Here is an 18,432-nt window from a genome sequence, read left to right as displayed (position 1 = left end):
CTTGCTCGCAAGAGATGGTGGATAACCTCCAGCCGTGAAGACACAGGGAATGCACTGCCAGGTGGAACCGCTCTACGCGAGGTTGACGCAGCAGGTTGGGCCAGGGGGGAATATCTCTCGGCGCCTCGGAGAGGACAGCTAGCAGGTCCAGATACCAAACGGCCTGGGGCCATTTGGGTGCCACCAGAATCATTCTGAGATTCGGAGTGATCATCACTCAGGCGAATCAGACAGAACGGGGGAAAGGAGTATACGTCGAGGTTGTCCCATGGGTGCTGGAACGCGTCCTCCACAGCGGCCCATGGGTCCGGCACGACAGAACAGAAGACCTGGAGTTTTCTGTTGTGCCGGGTGGCGAATAGATCGATGGTTGGGCGTCCCCACAGGTCGAACAGCCATTCTGCTATCTCCTGGTGGAGGGACCATTCGGTCCCTACCACCTGGTTCTGGCGGCTGAGCTCTTCTGCCACAACATTCCTCTTGCCTGGAATGTACCTGGCTGACAGCTCTACCGAGAGTCGTGGCCCACTCGTGCACCTGCATCGTCAACTGATGAAGCTGGCGGGACACCAGGCCCCCCTGCTTGTTGACGTATGCCACTACAGTGGTATTGTCGCTCATCAGTACCACAGTGTCCCATCACTCGATCCTGGAACTCTTGGAGGGCCAGGAAGGCCGCCTTGAGTTCCAGGATGTTGATGTGAAGTCGCTTGTCGTCTCAGTGCCACACTCCCGAAGTCAGCAACTCCTCCAGGTGTGCACCCCATCCCTCGGTCGATGCATCTGAGAACAGAAGCATGTCCGGAGGGGGAGTATGCAGGGATACTCCTATCAAGAGGTTCCCGTCGTCTGACCACCAGCGAAGGTCCTCCCTCACCTCCTTGGAAAGAGGGATGAGGAAGGACTGGGGGTCTCGGGACTGGGACCAATACTCCTTTAGTCTCCACTGACGAGACCACAGGTGAAGAGGCGCATGAGGTACTAGCTTTTCCAAAGACGACAGGTGACCGATAATGACTTGCCATTGCCGAACTGGCTGCTCCTGTCGTGACAGGAACAGTTGTGCTGCCTGCCTGAACTTGCTGATTCGTGAGTCCGAGGGAAAGACTTTTGCTGCCATCGTGTCTATCAGCATGCCTAGGTACTTTATCCTCTGCTTGGGGGCGAGATCTGACTTCTCAAGATTTACTACAATCCCTAGATCCCGGCAAAACTCGAGGAGCCGATCCCTGTCCTGTAACAACTGCGAGCGAGAGCCCGCCAGGGCTAGCCAGTCATCGAGATACCTCAGTAGACGTATCCCGTGCGAGTGGGCCCAAGCTGACATGAGAGAGAAGACTCTTGTGAACACCTGGGGAGCAGTCAGCAGCCCAAAACAAAGTGCCCTGAACTGGAAGACCGTCTCCCCGAGGAGAAAGCGGAGGTACTTGCGAAAGGACGGATGAATGAGTATTTGGAAATACACATCCTTCAGGTCCACCGTAAGCATGAAGTCGTTCTCCCTGATGGAGGCCAGCACGGATTGCACTGTTTCCATCGTGAACCGAGTCTGGCGAACAAAACGGTTCAGGGGAGAGAGGTCTATGACCGGTCTCCATCCCCCTGAGGCTTTCTCTATGAGAAAGACACAGCCGTAAAAGCCTGGAGACTAGTCCGACACAACTTCTTCAGCACCCTTGCTCAGCATGGCTTGCACTTCTTGCTGTAGTGCAGTGTCCTTCAAAGATCCAGGTACATAAGTTTGGAGGTGGACCGGAGTGTAGGTGAGGGTGGCCGAGACTCGAAGGGTAGTAGATATCCCTCCCAAAGGACATCCACTATCCAGGTCTCAGTTCCGTGTCGCTGCCATGTTGCCCAATGGCTCGACAGGCACCCCCCAACCTTCAGCAGCTGTTGGGGGGGAACGCCGCCCCTAGCGTTTCCCCTTCTTCCCTTTGCCCCCTTTACCGGCTTGGAAAGTGGGCAGAAAAGGGCGGGAAGGACGCCCCCCTTCTTGAGGAAGAAGAAGGCTGGGTGTTTCCCTGGGACCCCTTCAAAGACTGGGACTTCTTAGGGGCTGAGGAAGTGCAAGCCTGGCCTGAAGACCTGGCCGCAGTGGAATGTGAAGACCCGGAGGTCTTGGCCACTGCCTGGTGGACAAGCCGGTCGCTGTCATCGGCCTGGCGTTTGTCTACAACGGCATCCACCACTCTCTGGGGAACAGAGAGGAGGAACCCAGCAACGGTCCATTCCTAGGGGCGATAGCTGACTCGGGACCTACAGACCTAGAGAAGCGAGAGAGAACGGCATCTCTCCGCTTCAGAACCAGGTTTGCCCACAGGTTTGCAGTCTGGTGGGCGAGGTAGGAGATAGCCCTACCCCCAGGTACGATGGCGCCCGAGGAAGCAGCTACCTTCGATACTGTGAAGGACCACAGATCGAGCCAGGAGACTGCTTGGAAGGCCGCCATGGCGGTGGCTTCCAGGGCTGCAGCTTCTTGCTGGGAGAGGGAGATACTCTCTCCAGCAAGCTGCTGCAGCGTCAGACCCGGATCCAGACGAGTCAGGTCCGGGTCAACCTGCTTAGTCAGTAACGCCCCTACAGCTGGAGTGTAAGAGCGCTTCTGGCGAGGCAGAGGGGGAGGAAGACGCTTATCCAAGCGGCCTGAATGAAGCGAGCTGTCTTGCCCAGACACAAGACTGTTCACTTGGTTAAGGACCCCCTCGGCAAGCGTGGACCACGGCAGCCCCACCGAAGCCTTGGGTTCCTTCTTGGGCCCCAAAAGGATTCGAGACGCGACGGACGATCCACAGAAGAGGCCGTGGTCCCTTTCCCAAGGTCATTGTGCTGACGAATCAGCGCAATAACCTCTGCAAACGTCCTCTGTATCTCGGGGGGTATCCGCATCCTGGGGCAGAGGACCCTCGAGTCCCTCCAGAGTGCAGTCCTCCCGATCTACTCTCCCTGCAGGAGGGAGAACCTCGGCAAACCCGTGATCCTTCCTGGACCACGCAGGCATAAGACCTGGTCAAGCCAAGGACCGAGCCAGGTTCGTACGCCCACGAAGTAGAACTCTCGAGGAGAAAACTCGCCAGAATTCTTCCTGTACGACTTGCGGGCCCTGGAAGGAGCCGAAGGGGCGGAGGGGACAGGCAAGGAGGATCGGGCGCTCCCACTGGCTTTGCTGGCAGAACCAACAGAGACAGTGGGCCGGGAGCGGTCACCAACCGGCGGTGGTGACGGCAGCCCGGGTCGAGGAGACTGCTTTAGCCTAGGCGAAGCGGTCTCCCAAGGAGACCGCAGCGGCTCGCGTGAACCGAGCCACGCGCTTACTTCCCCCGAGCCAGGCTGGCCGCGCGAACGTGGCCGGGGACTGGGAAGAGTCGAGCGCACGTCTGGTTAGCACGAGCTTGCGCTGTCCTCTGGACGCACCCCAGTCTTCTTCGAGGCCGTAGCCTCTCGGGAAGACTGAGCAGGGGACCTCTTCTCCACCACTCCTGGCGCTCGCGAAGCACTAACCCGGGAACCTGACTTGGCACTCACAGGAGTGCCAGCAGGAGGAGCCGGGACACCTGCATGCCCAGGTTCTTTCTCTCGCCCTACGCCCTGGTCTGTATGGTGAGAGGTTTCTCCCGTATCAGCCTGGGGTACCTGGGTCTCCTTGGGGACCCGGGTACTCGGAGCAACTCGAGTACGAGTGTCCAACGCGGACTCACTGGCCTTAGCAGGAATTTTCTTAGGCACAGCGGGGGGGGGCAGACCTTGGTCTGCACGCCCTTGGCTCCCGATGTGGCTGACCCGGAGGCCAGGGCAGCGGTTACCTGATCCGAGGATCGGGAAGAGCCGACGAGAGATCCCACTGCCTTCCCTGTGGAAGGAGGCAGACCCTTGGAAGTCTCAGTGCGAGACTTCTTAGGGGGGGGGAGAGGCAGGCTTCTTCTTCTTCAACTACGAAGCCTCGGAAGGAGAAGCAGAAGAGGCAGCAGAAGAAGACGAAGACGACACCTTTCTAGACATCATCATCATCTTCTTCAGTATTGCCATCAGATCCCCAAACCAAGCAGGCGCAGCCGAAGACTCAGGAACAGGAGGAGGGGCTGCAGCAGAAGGCACATCCCGGGTAGAGACTGAGGTGCATGGGCCAGCACTTACCTGGGCGGGAGCAACCGCGTCGGCCAGGAATGGAAGTGGGCGGGGCCGGGAATGCAGGCATGGGTGGTGCGTGGGTAGCCAGGCTGGGCCGCGCCAGTGTCGAAGGAATGGGGAGAGGAACAGACGAAGAGCCGAGCTGGATCGAGAAGCGAGGAACCATAGTCAAAGACGAGCCAGGGTCAGCAACGGGAGCAGCGACAGTCACATAAGGGAAGGATGACGTCACCATGTAGGAGGGGCCCGGTCGTGTGAACGGGGCCAGGAACCCAGGAGGAAGTGGTACCGCATGATGCATGGCAGGGGAAGCCGAGACCTGGGTATTCAGGCGCGAGGCTACCGATATCGGGAGCTGGGCGAACCTACAGTAGGCATGGTGACAGATGTTGTTGCGGAGTGAGTGGTCACAGGAGTGGTGAAAAGATGAGAGACCAGTCCCTCCAGTAACGTGCCAGGTAGGCCCAGGTGTAGCCAGGTTGATGACGAGTCAGTTGCCTGGCTATCCAGCCCGAGACCTGAAGTGAAAGTCGGGTTAGTTTGGGAAGCCTCTACCCGCTCTGGAGGAAAAAAACTCTCCTCCAGAACAGGAAGAGGCCCCCGAGAAGATGTCCCGGTCCAACTCTCCCCCGCGCCCTTCCACAACCGATGAGACGAATGAAGAAGAGGGAGGGGGAGTCCTCACCCGAAGGAGAGGAAGCAAGAAGGGGAAGCTCGCCGGGAGGGAGAAACGAACCCGACACATTCGCCAACACCGGAGTCATCGGGGGCGTAATACCCTCAGACGACTCCTTGGTGGGCTTATGACGGTAACGTCTCCTCCCCTCGAACTTCCTCCATTGCTCGGGGGACCAAGAGCAACACTCACCACAAGGAGTGTCGCGCGAAAACACAAGCCCCCTGCAAGATGGGCAGAGAGCACGTGGGTCCGCATCGACGCTAGACCTAAATGAATTACATCTCTTCCCTCCTACCCCAGGACACACACGCTGGGGATAGGAAGGTTTAGAAGACTTGTCTATACTGAAAATAATGAGAACAAACAAAGATTTCCCACCAAAAAGTGATGAAAAGAGCAGTCAGGCAGAGAGCGTGAAGACAACGTCCGCATGCTACAACGGCCAAAAGCAAATTGGAATGTTTACACCCGGGCAGGCGGTACCCCTGCCTCCCGGATAGTAGTCAACTGCCTAACCACCTTGTTTGAAGTTCAACGGCCATTTCTAGCCTACGCCTGAAAGTAATCCCTAATGTAAAGGACCGAGGGTTTGTACATTGTGTCGGAACAACTGCTAAACACATCAAAATCTGTCAGAAAAACATATTTCTCTGTCATTATGGCGTGTTGCCTCTTACTGCAATAATACAGCGGATTCTTACGTCCCGATCAACGTAGGGGAGCGAAGACATCACGTCCCAATCTAATATTTCTAAACTTACAGGGGGACACCTTCAGTATCTAAATAAAGGGCTACTGGAAGAGAAGCATTACCATTCAGTTACGCTTCTCAAAATCCGCCCTTGGCTGTCAAACCCAAGACACAGCACAGGGATTGACGCTTACGCAAGGTTATCACAAATCGTGGGTTTGTATTAATAAATATCAAACACACGCAATATATACACAAAAATACAGAAAGATCCCGCCGGGATCATATGAGCTTAACGACAGTCTGGCAGAGAGATCCGAAACCACGTCTGCTACGCATGACAGCCGAAGGCAAACTGGACTGTTTACATGCGGGCAGGCGGGTATCCCCGCCTACCTGGCGGCAGTTACTGCCTAACACCTTGCTCAAGAGTTTAACGGCCGTTTCCAGCCTGCTCTGAAAGTAATTCCTAATGTAAAGGGCCGACTGTTTACGTCCGGACAGGCGGGGGTCCTCCCACCTCCAGGACACTAGTTAACCTGCCTAACCACCTGGTCTGAAAGCTCAACGGCCGTTTCCACCTCCGCCGTAAATCCTTCCTGACGTAAATGACCGACGATTTGCATATCGTGCACGAACAAATGCCTGTCATGTGTCAAACTGTAGCCTGAAAAGCCTTGGCCTACGCTACAGCTTGCTACAAGTGTCATTCACGGCGATGGCGGCTCAGATTACGGCCTTGGCCCAACACATATGGCCTGGACCTTAAAGCCTAAATTGGGCTGTCTAAAAATCAATTCAGGGAAGTTTTTCTCCACTGGGATAATCTGAGACTGTTGCCTACTGTCAAACAAGACTGGGCACTCCCTCCCTTCCATCGGGGTTTTAAAACCTTGCTAAGAACAACTTAGTCTCGGAGAATTAAATAGATTGTCATTTATATACACATATAAATTGTTTAGCACTAACTCACCGTACTGTACATGATCCTGAAGGGGGTATATGACAGAGAAATAACTTGGTTTACGTATTCGCAAAGGGAAAAGAGAATATACTCGTAGCCATTTTGATCAAAACTAAGGATAGACTCGTTTTCGACTCTGACGAAATCGAGCAATTCTTGCTTTTATTTATTCATTATTATTATTATGTAATAATAATCATAATAATAAAATTTTATGTCAGTTTAAGGCTGAATAACCCTTGACAATAAAACATTCAATTAAATATTTGGAACAGAAACTCATTATGCAAGTAATAAACTTTATATATTACGAAAATAAGTCACGTAGCTTGGAAGGAATGACCAACAACTGATAAAACGTATCTGGGAATCTGCATATTTTATCATGCAAAAAATGAATGGATGCCATATGCGGTCATTGCGTTCAATGCAAATAGCCTAGAGCGACATGCGTATCATTAGCAATCACTTTCCACGAAAGTTTACACATACATAAACACGTATGTTTGTATGTCTGAATTATAGCCTATATATATATATATATATATATATATATATATATATATATATATATATATATATATATATATATATATATATATATATATATATATATATATATATATATACTGTATATACGTGTATATAATCTTCCACATGAAGCTATTCCTTCTAAAGCCCCTTTTACACGGGTCAAGTAGAATTGCAAGTCAAGTGAGCAAGTGGACTGCTTCTCTTCTGAAGGCAAGTAGCATAGGGCAAAGCCCCTTTTACACGGGTCAAGTAGAGAGGCAAGTCAAGTGTGCAAGTAACTTGCTTCAAGTAACTTGATGTGTGTAAACATTACACTTGATCAATATTTTGTGCAAGTCAAGTAAGAAGCAAGTTGAGAGTCAAGCAGAAGAGCAAGTCAAGTGAATGGACACGAGGTCTATTTTGAGGCAAGTTGCTTCCCCTCCATTCACCACTGGCAAGCTACTGTACTTGCTACCTACTTGACTCGTGTGAACATGCACTTGAATTTCCAGCTCAGTTGCAGCAAGATCAGCACAGACGTTGTGCCGAATATATAGTACCGGAATTTTATTTTACTCGTCATCGTTTTGTTTTATATATTCAGAAATGCCCTCGAAGTGGACTGAAGATGTAACATACAAGTTTGCACTATTGTATATGGAGCATGAGTGTTTGTGGAACATGCATATCGAAACAAGGCGGCACGACAGAGTGCTCTCATGGACATATGCAAGAAAATGGAAATTGAAAACTATACAGTTAATGATGTAAAGCAGAAAATTAAAAGTTTAAGGACAACATTTAAGCAAGAACAAAGTAAAGTAGAACAGTCAGAAAGATCTGGTGCTGGTACTCAAGATATGTATAAGCCTGCAATTAAATGGTTTCCACTAATGAAAGACATAATGAAACAAGGAACACTAAAACGAGCATCACAAAGTAATTTGGTGAGTACATTGATTAATCAAACAAGTCAGGCTACATTAGGCTACATATGTGCTTTAATTTGTAGCTGAACACTGCACATCCCTAGGCCTAACCTATTAAACCGTACTAATCTTTTCTAGACATATATTTTGATACAAAAATTCAGTGACACTGTTTTGATTCTTTAATGACTCATTCTGTCCTGCCATGATAATTTACTATAAATCATGAAATAAGTAAATATTTTCACTTATTTTACAGGAATTACCATAATTATTTTTTTCTTTGTAATGCTAAGGAGCAGATTTTTCTTTTTTTAAGAGCAAATTTTACAGCAAGTATTTATACATATTTCAAATAAAGCCGTTCTGATTCTTGGAAAGAGGAGAAACTTATTTTTGTAACAAAGGAATGTTCTAATTTTTTAACTAGAACAATTATTTACTTTGTAACAAATAAAGATTATTTATGTCCCAGAGTAGAAATGCATTTTGCAACAGTTGACAACAATTTTATACTGAAGCATAAAAGTTTATAGTAATATTTTTTTTTATTTTTTAAGTAAAAATCTATTTTGTTACAGAAAATATGTATATTTTTTTTATTTTTGTACTAGAAAAGTAATTTATTTTCAAAAAATAAGGTAGAGCAAATCATTATACAAACAACATGTAAAAAAATAGGTCATAAAACTTAAATTTTCATATATTCATGCAGCTTGGTGTAAATTGTCACAAATATCTGGGATAATCTTCGAAACTGAAGCAACTGAAACCCGAAAGTAGTGCTGCAGATTTCTGAATGAGTATCCAGTTGTTAGATATGTGAGGGTTAACTCTAATTTGATTTTAGCTGGTGATGCATCTTTCATCAAGGTACCATTTTTCTGTATCTCCGGGCCATCTGCATTAAGTAGCTTATCAAAAACTCTTGGGGACATCCTTAAGCAGGATCTATATTCACTGGGATCTTCACAATACAGCTCTCTTAAAAGAGTTGCTGAAGCCCCATGTTCATTTCTCCTTTTTATCCACTCCCTTACCCAATTTCGCTTTTCTTGAGTAACCTCCTCCTCAATATAACATCTCACTATACAATAACTTGGACACATTTTTAATTACAGTCTTCGTAAGATCCACTGTAAAACAAAGAACGTGTGTGAATACTCCAAATGCACAGCACAAACTGAGAGGCTAGTTGCCTGATTCACTTGCTTTGTGTATACAAGCTCTTAGGACGGGATTGAGTGACATACTGGCTGGGTGTTGACTGGTTTATTGGTGGTTCCTTACTGAATGAATGAACATGCTGTTGTTTCAATGGAAAGGCCAGGAACTTCTACATATGGCCAATTGCATGAGATGTGAGACAGATTTTAATTAATACAATGCAATAGCATAATACATGTGAAATGGCGAGACGTTTGGCGTCTTCACAAACAGAAACACACATACAATTTGATACAGAAGATTCGATGGAACATTGTGAGTACATGATTAGAATGCTTGTATGGCAACGCAAGTAGTGGTGATTGTACATAAATCGAGACAACAATGGTTAGGGAGAAACAGACTGAAATATTGTCTGGTAGAAATTGCGTTCTTTGAGTGAGAGAAAATGGGGTGCTTTTGTTTTTCTCTTTGTCTGGGTCCCTCCGAAGATGTGACGCACAAATGCACACACGCGTGTGCTCGAAAGAGGCCACCATCGGTGCGATGGATGGGTCTCTTACAAGACCGCGACCGTTGTAATTTGCTCATTACCACATGGTTAGGCTCTAGGTATGACCAAATCGGCATGATTTGTAACCGCGTCGCTGAGATTGGCGATGTCCGTGAAGTGATGGCATATGTGCAAGGCTGCACAGCACCTATACGGTCGAGTCACGACTACTGTCAAAAGTCGTCATGTCATGCTGCATGACGCAACTATGTCGTAATGTCTTCACAACTGACGAGACGACATCAGCATTTGATTACGTCAGATGTAACTAGCAATGTCAACATGCACCATCCAGTACAACACACACCATTGTACTAGGCTACACCACAGACTGTGCAGTGGGGATGGGCAGTAGTCTGACTGAGTCACGTGCTTCGCAGGCATGAAAGGGAACATCCCAGGATCTCCATCCTCATTCTCACTCATCTTTCATCTTCCCTGACCTCTACATGTGACCTGCACTGCTTAGCATTCACCATGCCCCGAACGTTGTCAAGGTCAAGAAGATTGTTCGTATAAAGATGCCTCACAGGCCATCTCTCCAGGCTCCTCTTCTGCATAATGTACATCTGTCAAGGATGACCCCCAAGTGCAAGTCTTCAAGGAGGAGTCCCTGTCCATGGAGGTCAGTGATTTGGAAATCCCTGGCAATGACAAGGAGTCAACGACAGATGAGGAAAGCAGCAAGCAGCATCATCGCTTATCCGACGACACCGAGAGGATGTTGGGGGAATGGCTGCAGAAGCACCCCTTCCTGTATGACAGGGACCTTACGGACTTCAAAAATGTGGTGAAGAAGACGTGCCTCTTGGCAGCCAAGGCCAAGTCCCTCAAACTGCCTTTGACTGTAGCTCAGCTCAACATGTGGTTGAAGTCCGTAAGAACGAGGTTTGTGCAGTGGACAAAGACAAAGAGTGGCCAGGCAGCAGTGAGGGACCTCACGGACAGGGAGAAGTGGATCCTGCCAATGTTCAGCTTCTTTGGGAAACACATTGTCTATCAGAAGAAGCCAAAGGCCTTTGGATTGAAAGAGGTAATTGTTCTGCCCTGTACTAGTTTCATATCTTGTTTGTTCCTGATTATTAAATATCGCAATACAAAGGTTTCCATGTTTCTTATATGCTGTTTCCAAAATTATTAATACATTTAAATTTTCTTTCTTTACAGTTGGCTGCTGCTGCTGCCCTTCCTGATGCTCTGACATACATGTTGCTGCTGGTGGAGATTGTGGCGGAATTCAAAACCACAAAAAACAGTACACAACACTCACCCTGATCCTCAGTTGCTGGAAGATGGAGTAAGGCGTCCACGGTCGCCAACACAGCACCCAAAACCACACAAACAAAACAAGGAAACATAAAAAAAGAAGATAGAACTATATACACAACAAGAACAGTACACTAACAAGGAAAACCAACAACTCTCAAAAAGCACACAAAAAAACTGTTCAAGACCAAACGACAGACCAGCACTAGCTCTGACTCAAGACTCACTCCAAAACAGAAAAATCCTTCACATATTCCACAGACAGACAGCGCCGTAAACAACCTAACGACCTCATCCCTCTTCCAACAACCGAAGCACTCACTTACGACAATTACACTCGCTCTCTCTCTCTCTCTCTCTCTCTCTCTCTCTCTCTCTCTCTCTCTCTCTCTCAAAACGTTGGGAAATGCTAAATACAAACAAATTTATTCATCCCTCTATAAGATGATGACGAAGTGAGCATCATCCCCACCATCAAAGAAAGGAGACCTACGAAGAAGAAGAAGTTTGCTGAGCAGGAGGGTGATGAGTGCATCCTTGATAAGGTAATGTTTCATTATTTTCAATCTTGAAACATTTAACAAACATACTGATGAACTTTTGATTAATGTCTGAGTTTCATAATGTTAACTATATAGAAATTTTTCATTGTCCAATTTTTTTCTGTTTTTCATTTCTGCAATGAAATATATTACTTTTGTGCATTTACTAACAATATATCATTTTATTTTATTTTAAGTGCTGAAGTGGCCAAGAAGGCACTGTTGGAGTACCTTCAGCCAACTTCCAGAGAGGCCCAGTGGAATCTCTTCCTGAAGAAGATTGGGAAGGATTTCCCTGAGGTTGACCGGTTCTTCTACCCCTACATGGAAGTGGAGCTCCTCTGCTTTGCTAAGAGGATGATGAAGCGACAGTGGAAGCGAAAGGGAAATTCAAGTGAATTTTGAAGTGTTCCCACACACGAGACGTTCGTCTTTGGAAATGGAACAAGATTCATTGTCACCCTCATCCTTCCCCACCTCAGCTGCCTGTTGCTTCAACATCCTTTGTGCCTCATCAGCCTACTGTTGCTTTAACATCCTTCACGCTGCAGCTTTCTTCGCAACCCAAACAGCTTTACTGTCTGATGCTGCAACAAGCAGCTCAACTTCAATGGCCGTCTTCTTATTATTTTTTTATTATTAAAGTCGTTTAACCAAACCACTGAGCTGACTTTCAGCTCTCATAGGACAGGCTCAAAGGATTAGATTAAAATACCAGGTCTAGGCTTGAGGCCAAGCACTAGGACTCAATAGGTCATTCAGTACAATGATGGACTAATTAAAACGAAATTAAAAACTGCACATAGGCGCATGCTCTTATACTGGAACACATACATACAATAAATACATTTACTCATGCTTCCTTACATACACACTAAAAAGGTATATTAAAATTCAGAATATAAGTCAAGTAATATTTTGGAAATTTGCTTTTTTTTATTAAATTCGACAAATGCTATAAGGGTTTTTGTGCTTTTATTATTTGATTACTTTTATATTTTATTAATTAAATCACAGTTCCTCTTGAACATCAAAATCGGAACGACTGAAAATGTAAAAGATTCTGACAAAGTTTCATTCATTGATTTCTTCCCAAAAGTTGACAGTCACTGTTGGTCATACTTTGGTCACTCACATAACACATTTCTGACCGTTATTATCACCCTGCACTCTGAGCACTTGGAAGGCGGGCCACGTGGGCTGCTCATTAAGCGTCCGTGTGTCAGACGAGTATGGCCTATTCTGAGACGTGTTAGAATTGCTTGTACAGTACGTGTCTCTCTCTCTCTCTGATATGATGAACACCATTTTTTAACATTAGGTTTTATTTGTTTTAATTTATTACTTTCAGGTTCTTCATTCCACATATATTGCCATTTATTTATGATACCCACTTTTATGTGTTACATAATCAGTAACAGGGATATTCACATTTGAGTTTGTCATGTGGGTTGCTTCTTTGGCTGCTTTGTCTGCATCTTCATTTCCTTTGGTCCCTACATGGACAGGGATCCAAAGTATTTCTACATTTCCATTATTATATAAGTTATGGAGAAATAATTTAATTTGTCCTACAATATTATTTTTTGATTTGTAACTCTGAATAGCTTCTGTAGCGCTTCTCGAGTCACTTAAAATCACAAAATTATTGAATGATGTATCTTTAATTATTTTGCAGCTGATGCAATTGCATACAATTCTGCCGTGAATATTAAAGCATTATTAGGTAGAGAGAACTGATAAGTTTTGTCTTGGGACTTTGCAGCATATTTTACTCCGTGCTCTGATTTAGATCCACCTGTACATATTGCGTAATGTGGACCTAGCTCTAATTGGGAGAGGTGGTGGATGGTTATTTATGAATACACCTCTTAATTCAAATAATTTTTTGTTGGAGAATCACGTGTCTGAATTCTAAGAGCACTTTTCATTGTTACTAGCTCTCTATGGAGAGACAGAGCAGTTCACCACATTCAACTTGTAACGATGATTTTGGTGATGATCTGAAGGCTCCTGAGCATATTCTAAGGCCTTCATTGTGAACAGGGTCTAACATTTTCAGCGCTGCGTCCGATGCTGAGCCGTATACTTTGCTTCCGTAATCAATGATAGACAGAACTATTGCTTTATACAGTACAGTAAGGATATGTCTATCGGCTCCCCAAGTAGTGTTTGATAGTTTCTAATTAGATTTAATGCTCTTTTACATATGTTATGTGGGCTTTCGGGTTCAAGTGAGTATCGAATATTAATCCCAAAAATTTTAAATCTATTTCTTCACTTTTTTTCCACTTTTTATTTTTATAAAAACATGATTGCTTGAGTTTTATCTATGGAAAATTTGAAGCCTACAGACGAGGCCCATTCACCTATTTTTACTATGCTCTAATTAATAATTTGTTCTGCATCTTTTATTCGAGATGCTGAATAATATATGGCAAAATCATCCATATAAAGGTTACTTTTAATGCCAACAGGTGGATTATTACTGATATCATTAATTGCTAAAGTAAAAGTGTGTCACTAAGGACGCTTCTCTGTGGAACACCATTTTCAAGTGGAAATGTTCTAGACAGAACAGCATCAATTCTCACCAAAAAACTGTGATTTGTCAAAAAGTTTTGGATAAACCTAAGTACGGGATGCAAATTTTTCAGGCAACCAGTGAGAGTACATATCTTTACGCTGCATCAGTACAGCTACAATCCCATATCCTGAACTGTCTGTATCCAACAAGGTTTCATAGTATGGAGTATACAACTGTAGAACCTTATGAGATGTGAACATAATGGTATCAAAGCATTTCTGTTGTTCTTGATTCCATACAAATCTTATATTTTTATACAATGGTGCAAGCTTTGATACCAGTGTGAGGTTCAAGAGAAATGTCAAAAGAGAGGCTGGTCCTTTATTATTCTCGGCGGGTGTTTATAAAACAAAAAGTGGATGGAAAGGTAGTGGGTGACCCGAGGCCCCCCGCTGCGTCTATACAGAATTTGTGTTTTCTGATAAGCATAAAAGTACGTACAATATTCGTTACTTGGCATATAACAGGTAGATAGGCCTATAAATATCGGCGGAAATGCCGTACAATGATGCATAAGATGAGGTACATAAAGAATCTGAAATAAAAGCAGGTAATATACATAAAGTGATTAATATACATCTGAAGGGAGAAGCACAAGAAAGGAGAGGCGCGATTTGTCGCCCTTACACAGCAAACAAGTGTTTGCATCTAAATTTCCAGTAGTGAAAAAGTCTGCGTGACAGGATGACCTAACAATGAACTTTCCCTGTTGGTGGAATGCTCTGAACTCACATGCAGTTACCAAGTTATCCAAGGTTTTTATTTATGTTCTGAGGTTCATGCCTGTGTGGCTGGTACTAAACGTGACATTCGTTTACCATTTTCCAGCACACCATCATGAATATATACCTGAGAAGGCACAATTCTAACAAATTTGATCTTAGTACACGGCTAATACTGGTTGGCACTGCTGTTACTAGAAGTAATATTTGACAACTCTGGAAATGTTTAGGCCGTCGGAAATCATCAGTGGGTCCAGTTGAGCTAAACTTCCATCTTCAAGAGGGTTTAGTTTTGCAATAGCAATATACTCACATTTCTGCTTTTGGGGAAATGAGAAAAATGAATGGTTGTGAGGGCGTCAAATCGCCTCTCCTTTCTTGTGTTTCTCTCTTCATACATACATTAATCATGTCATATATGTTACTTGTTGATATTTCAGATTCTTCATGTATCTCATTGTATGCATCATTGTATGGCCTTTCCGCCAATATATATAATTGCCTTTTACATGTTCTGTAATGCATTATATATGTCTTTTTATGCCTGTTAACAAACACAACCTTCGTATGGACACAGCGGGGAGCCTCACGTCGCCCGCTACCTTTCCATTTGCTTTTTCTATTATAAACACCTGTCGAGAACAATAAAGGATCAGTCTTTCACTTCTGACATTTCTTGAACCTCACACTGGTGACCCCGGAAAAAGGACAGGTAGTGCGGTTTTGACCCAGCCATTAAAGGACTAAATACAGCCGCAGCCTACCATCAGAGAGCCTTTAGTGGACTAACTACGGTCCAAAGTTTAGGCCTCTGATAGCTCCCTCCCTGGCAGAAACCATGCCATTAATGGACTAAATACGGCATGTCCAAAAAGGGCACATTTTGGCACTTCATTTGACCACTCGAACAATCAACACCATTAACGGACTCAATAAGGCGCACTTTCCAGCATTTTGGTGTGTGAGCAGTAAACATGTCAGAAACTGAACCTCAATGCGAACCCGTGAGCATCGTCTGTACACCCCTCTCGCCAACAAAGCCAGGCACGGTCAAACTTCCCCTATTTTTGCGTCAGAACACAGCATCATGGTTCCTGCACACAGACGCGCACTTTCACATGGCGCGCATCTTAGACGATGCTATCATATCCGACATCACTGTGGCGGCACTCCCAGAAGAGGTGTTCAACAGAATCTCCCCCTGGCTCGATGCACAGCCAGACAAGGTCACATACGCGGCCTTGAAAGATAAACTGATGCAATCTTGCTCCATGTCCGTGACCAAGAGAACGCAGCGCGCACTCAACCTGTTATCCCACCCCTCGGAGAAGCATCACCCAGGGAAGTCTGGGACGAACTACGGGGGTTGATAACTCTACCAGGCTGCGACGAAAATGGGAGGAGAAGAACGACAGATTTAACAAAAGCAATTTTCCTTCGGCGCCTCCCACAGGAAGTTCGGCGCCAGATAAGGGATGCAGACACCCTCGACATGGACGCCTTAGTCGATGATGCCCAGAAACTATACGAAGCCATCAAGGCCTCGAAAAATGCCGCTGCCCTCGCAGCTGCTGCCCTGGGAGCCTGCAGCCAGATGGAGGAGAACGACAACGACGATGGAGACATTAACACCGTTAACAGAAAGAAGACACCACTCAGGGCACACAGGACATGGTCAAACCCGGCATGGTGCTTCTTCCACAGAGGGTTTGGAACCAACATCAGAAACTCCAGGCCTCCCTGTTCCTTCACAAAAAAACGACAAAAGCTCCAACTCCTCCCTCCCAGCAGTTGGTCTTCCCGCTATCCAGGGAAGGTTTAGAAAAAATACCAGACTCAACACCTGCCCTCATAGCAGCAAACAGAACTCTCATCCGCATGTTTGGCACGACCACCCAGACTATCTCAATTCTGGGACACAGATACCACTGGCCTTTTGTCATAGCGGATGTAAAGTTCCCCCTGCAGGGCACAGATTTCATAGGACACCACGGGCTTCTAGCCGACGTCGCAAGACAATGCCTCCTCAACATAGGAACCTGCCATTCCCATCAGCTCTTCACCGGGCCCGGAATGCCCACCATCTGCTCCACAGCCCCCAACAGCTAAAATCCCTCCTACAGGAGTTCCCGGACGTATTCAAACCAGAGCTACGCCAGTCACCAGGGCCTTCAGCAAAACATGGCATCTTCCATCACATCACCACGACGGGCTGTAAGAGGTGCAAAAGAAACGAGCAGGTAAAAGTTACTGCTGGTTTATTACAGATTCAGGCAGTTTATATAGCGGCCGACTGGCGCCGGACCGTGGAAGACAATGACATTGAGCGTGACCTGAGGTCCAAAACAATTAACAATAATATTCGGCGAACAAGTACAATTTACAATACAAAAACGTATAGAACTTCAATATGGATACAGTCTTGATGCCTGCGAATAAAGAAACATACGATACATGATTTATGACAGTTGGACAAATACGTATAAAGTTGAAATGGTAGAAAATGCGTGACCTAGCACGTTAGGCGTGACAAATTGAGTGTGAAGAAAGTGGGAAGTCACCAAAGAAAACTTGCTCAGCGGAGACTTAATTAATGACGCCTTCGAAGCACTCCGCTGACGTCGATGTGGTGACTTTACAAATATTCCCCCCCAAAGACATGGGACACGTCTGATTAATCTGTGTATCTGCTGGGGCGTGTAAGGACTGGGGTATGAGTGACATACTGGCTGGGTGTTTACTGGTTTGGCGGTGCGGGAGGGCCTCGGTGTGGGGAGGGGCGAGGGTGAGATGGGAGGAAAGTGGACCTCCAAGTCCGCGAGGTCCGCAGTTAAGTGCACGAAGGAGGGAATACCCGCGTCCATGCTCGCTCCTTTGCCCTCTTACTGGAGTGGGGTAGGCTACTCGCGTCAGAACACACTTTCGTGCGCCGTGTGGGTCCATTAGTGACGCTGGTGGGTTTGCCAACGAGAGTCAGCACGCTCAAACGCTGGTTACAGCACCGTGTTTAGGCCACTAAGAGCGTTGGAGGGTTCCCGGAGCCAAGACTGAGTCACTGTGTCGGTCCGCTAATGGCTCTGGGATACTCCGGGGGGTCACCACTGTAAGAGGTGCAAAAGAAACGAGCAGGTAAAAGTTACTGCTGGTTTATTACAGATTCAGGCAGTTTATATAGCTGCCGACTGGTGCCGGACCACGGAAGGCAATGACACCGAGCGTGACCTGAGGTCCAAAACAATTAACAATAATGTTCGGCGAACAAGTACAATTTACAATACAAAAACGTATAGAACTTCAATATGGATACAGTCTTGATGCCTGCGAATAAAGAAACATACGATACATGATTTATGACAATTGGACAAATACATATAAAGTTGAAATGGTAGAAAATGCGTGACCTAGCACGTTAGGCGTGACGAATTGAGTGTGAAGAAAGTGGGAAGTCACCAAAGAAAACTTGCTCAGCGGAGACTTAATTAATGACGCCTTCGAAGCACTCCGCTGACGTCGATGTGGTGACTTTACAGGCCCACCAACCCATGCCAAGTTCCGATGATTGTCCCCTAAGAAGTTACAAGACACCAAACGGGCCTTTGCAGAGATGGAACGGATGGGCGTCTGTAAAAAAGCATCAAGCAACATCATCAGTAATAAGTAAATGTATGAAATTTGAGCCTTGTTGGATAAG

At 46.1% G+C, this 18,432-nt stretch overlaps 1 protein-coding gene across 4 annotated transcripts in view; it reads right to left on the bottom strand.

Moving 5' to 3' along the window:
- Window positions 1–6,589, bottom strand: part of Ac13E (Adenylyl cyclase 13E) — a 277,289-nt gene extending 270,700 nt beyond the window's left edge. For 2 of the 4 annotated variants that reach the window (XM_067096065.1, XM_067096068.1), the window contains exon 1: window positions 6,469–6,589. The gene's annotated coding sequence lies outside the window, so the exon portion shown is untranslated. Of the gene's footprint in view, window positions 1–5,792; window positions 5,913–6,468 lie in introns of those variants that run through there. The other 2 variants (XM_067096066.1, XM_067096067.1) reach the window with 2 other exon arrangements.
- Between the last annotated feature and the right edge of the window lie 11,843 nt (window positions 6,590–18,432).

Source organism: Macrobrachium rosenbergii, chromosome 52 (assembly GCF_040412425.1).
Source record: "Macrobrachium rosenbergii isolate ZJJX-2024 chromosome 52, ASM4041242v1, whole genome shotgun sequence".
In the NCBI taxonomy this organism is placed as follows: domain Eukaryota; kingdom Metazoa; phylum Arthropoda; class Malacostraca; order Decapoda; family Palaemonidae; genus Macrobrachium; species Macrobrachium rosenbergii.
This window is presented reverse-complemented; position numbering and strand designations above follow the sequence as displayed.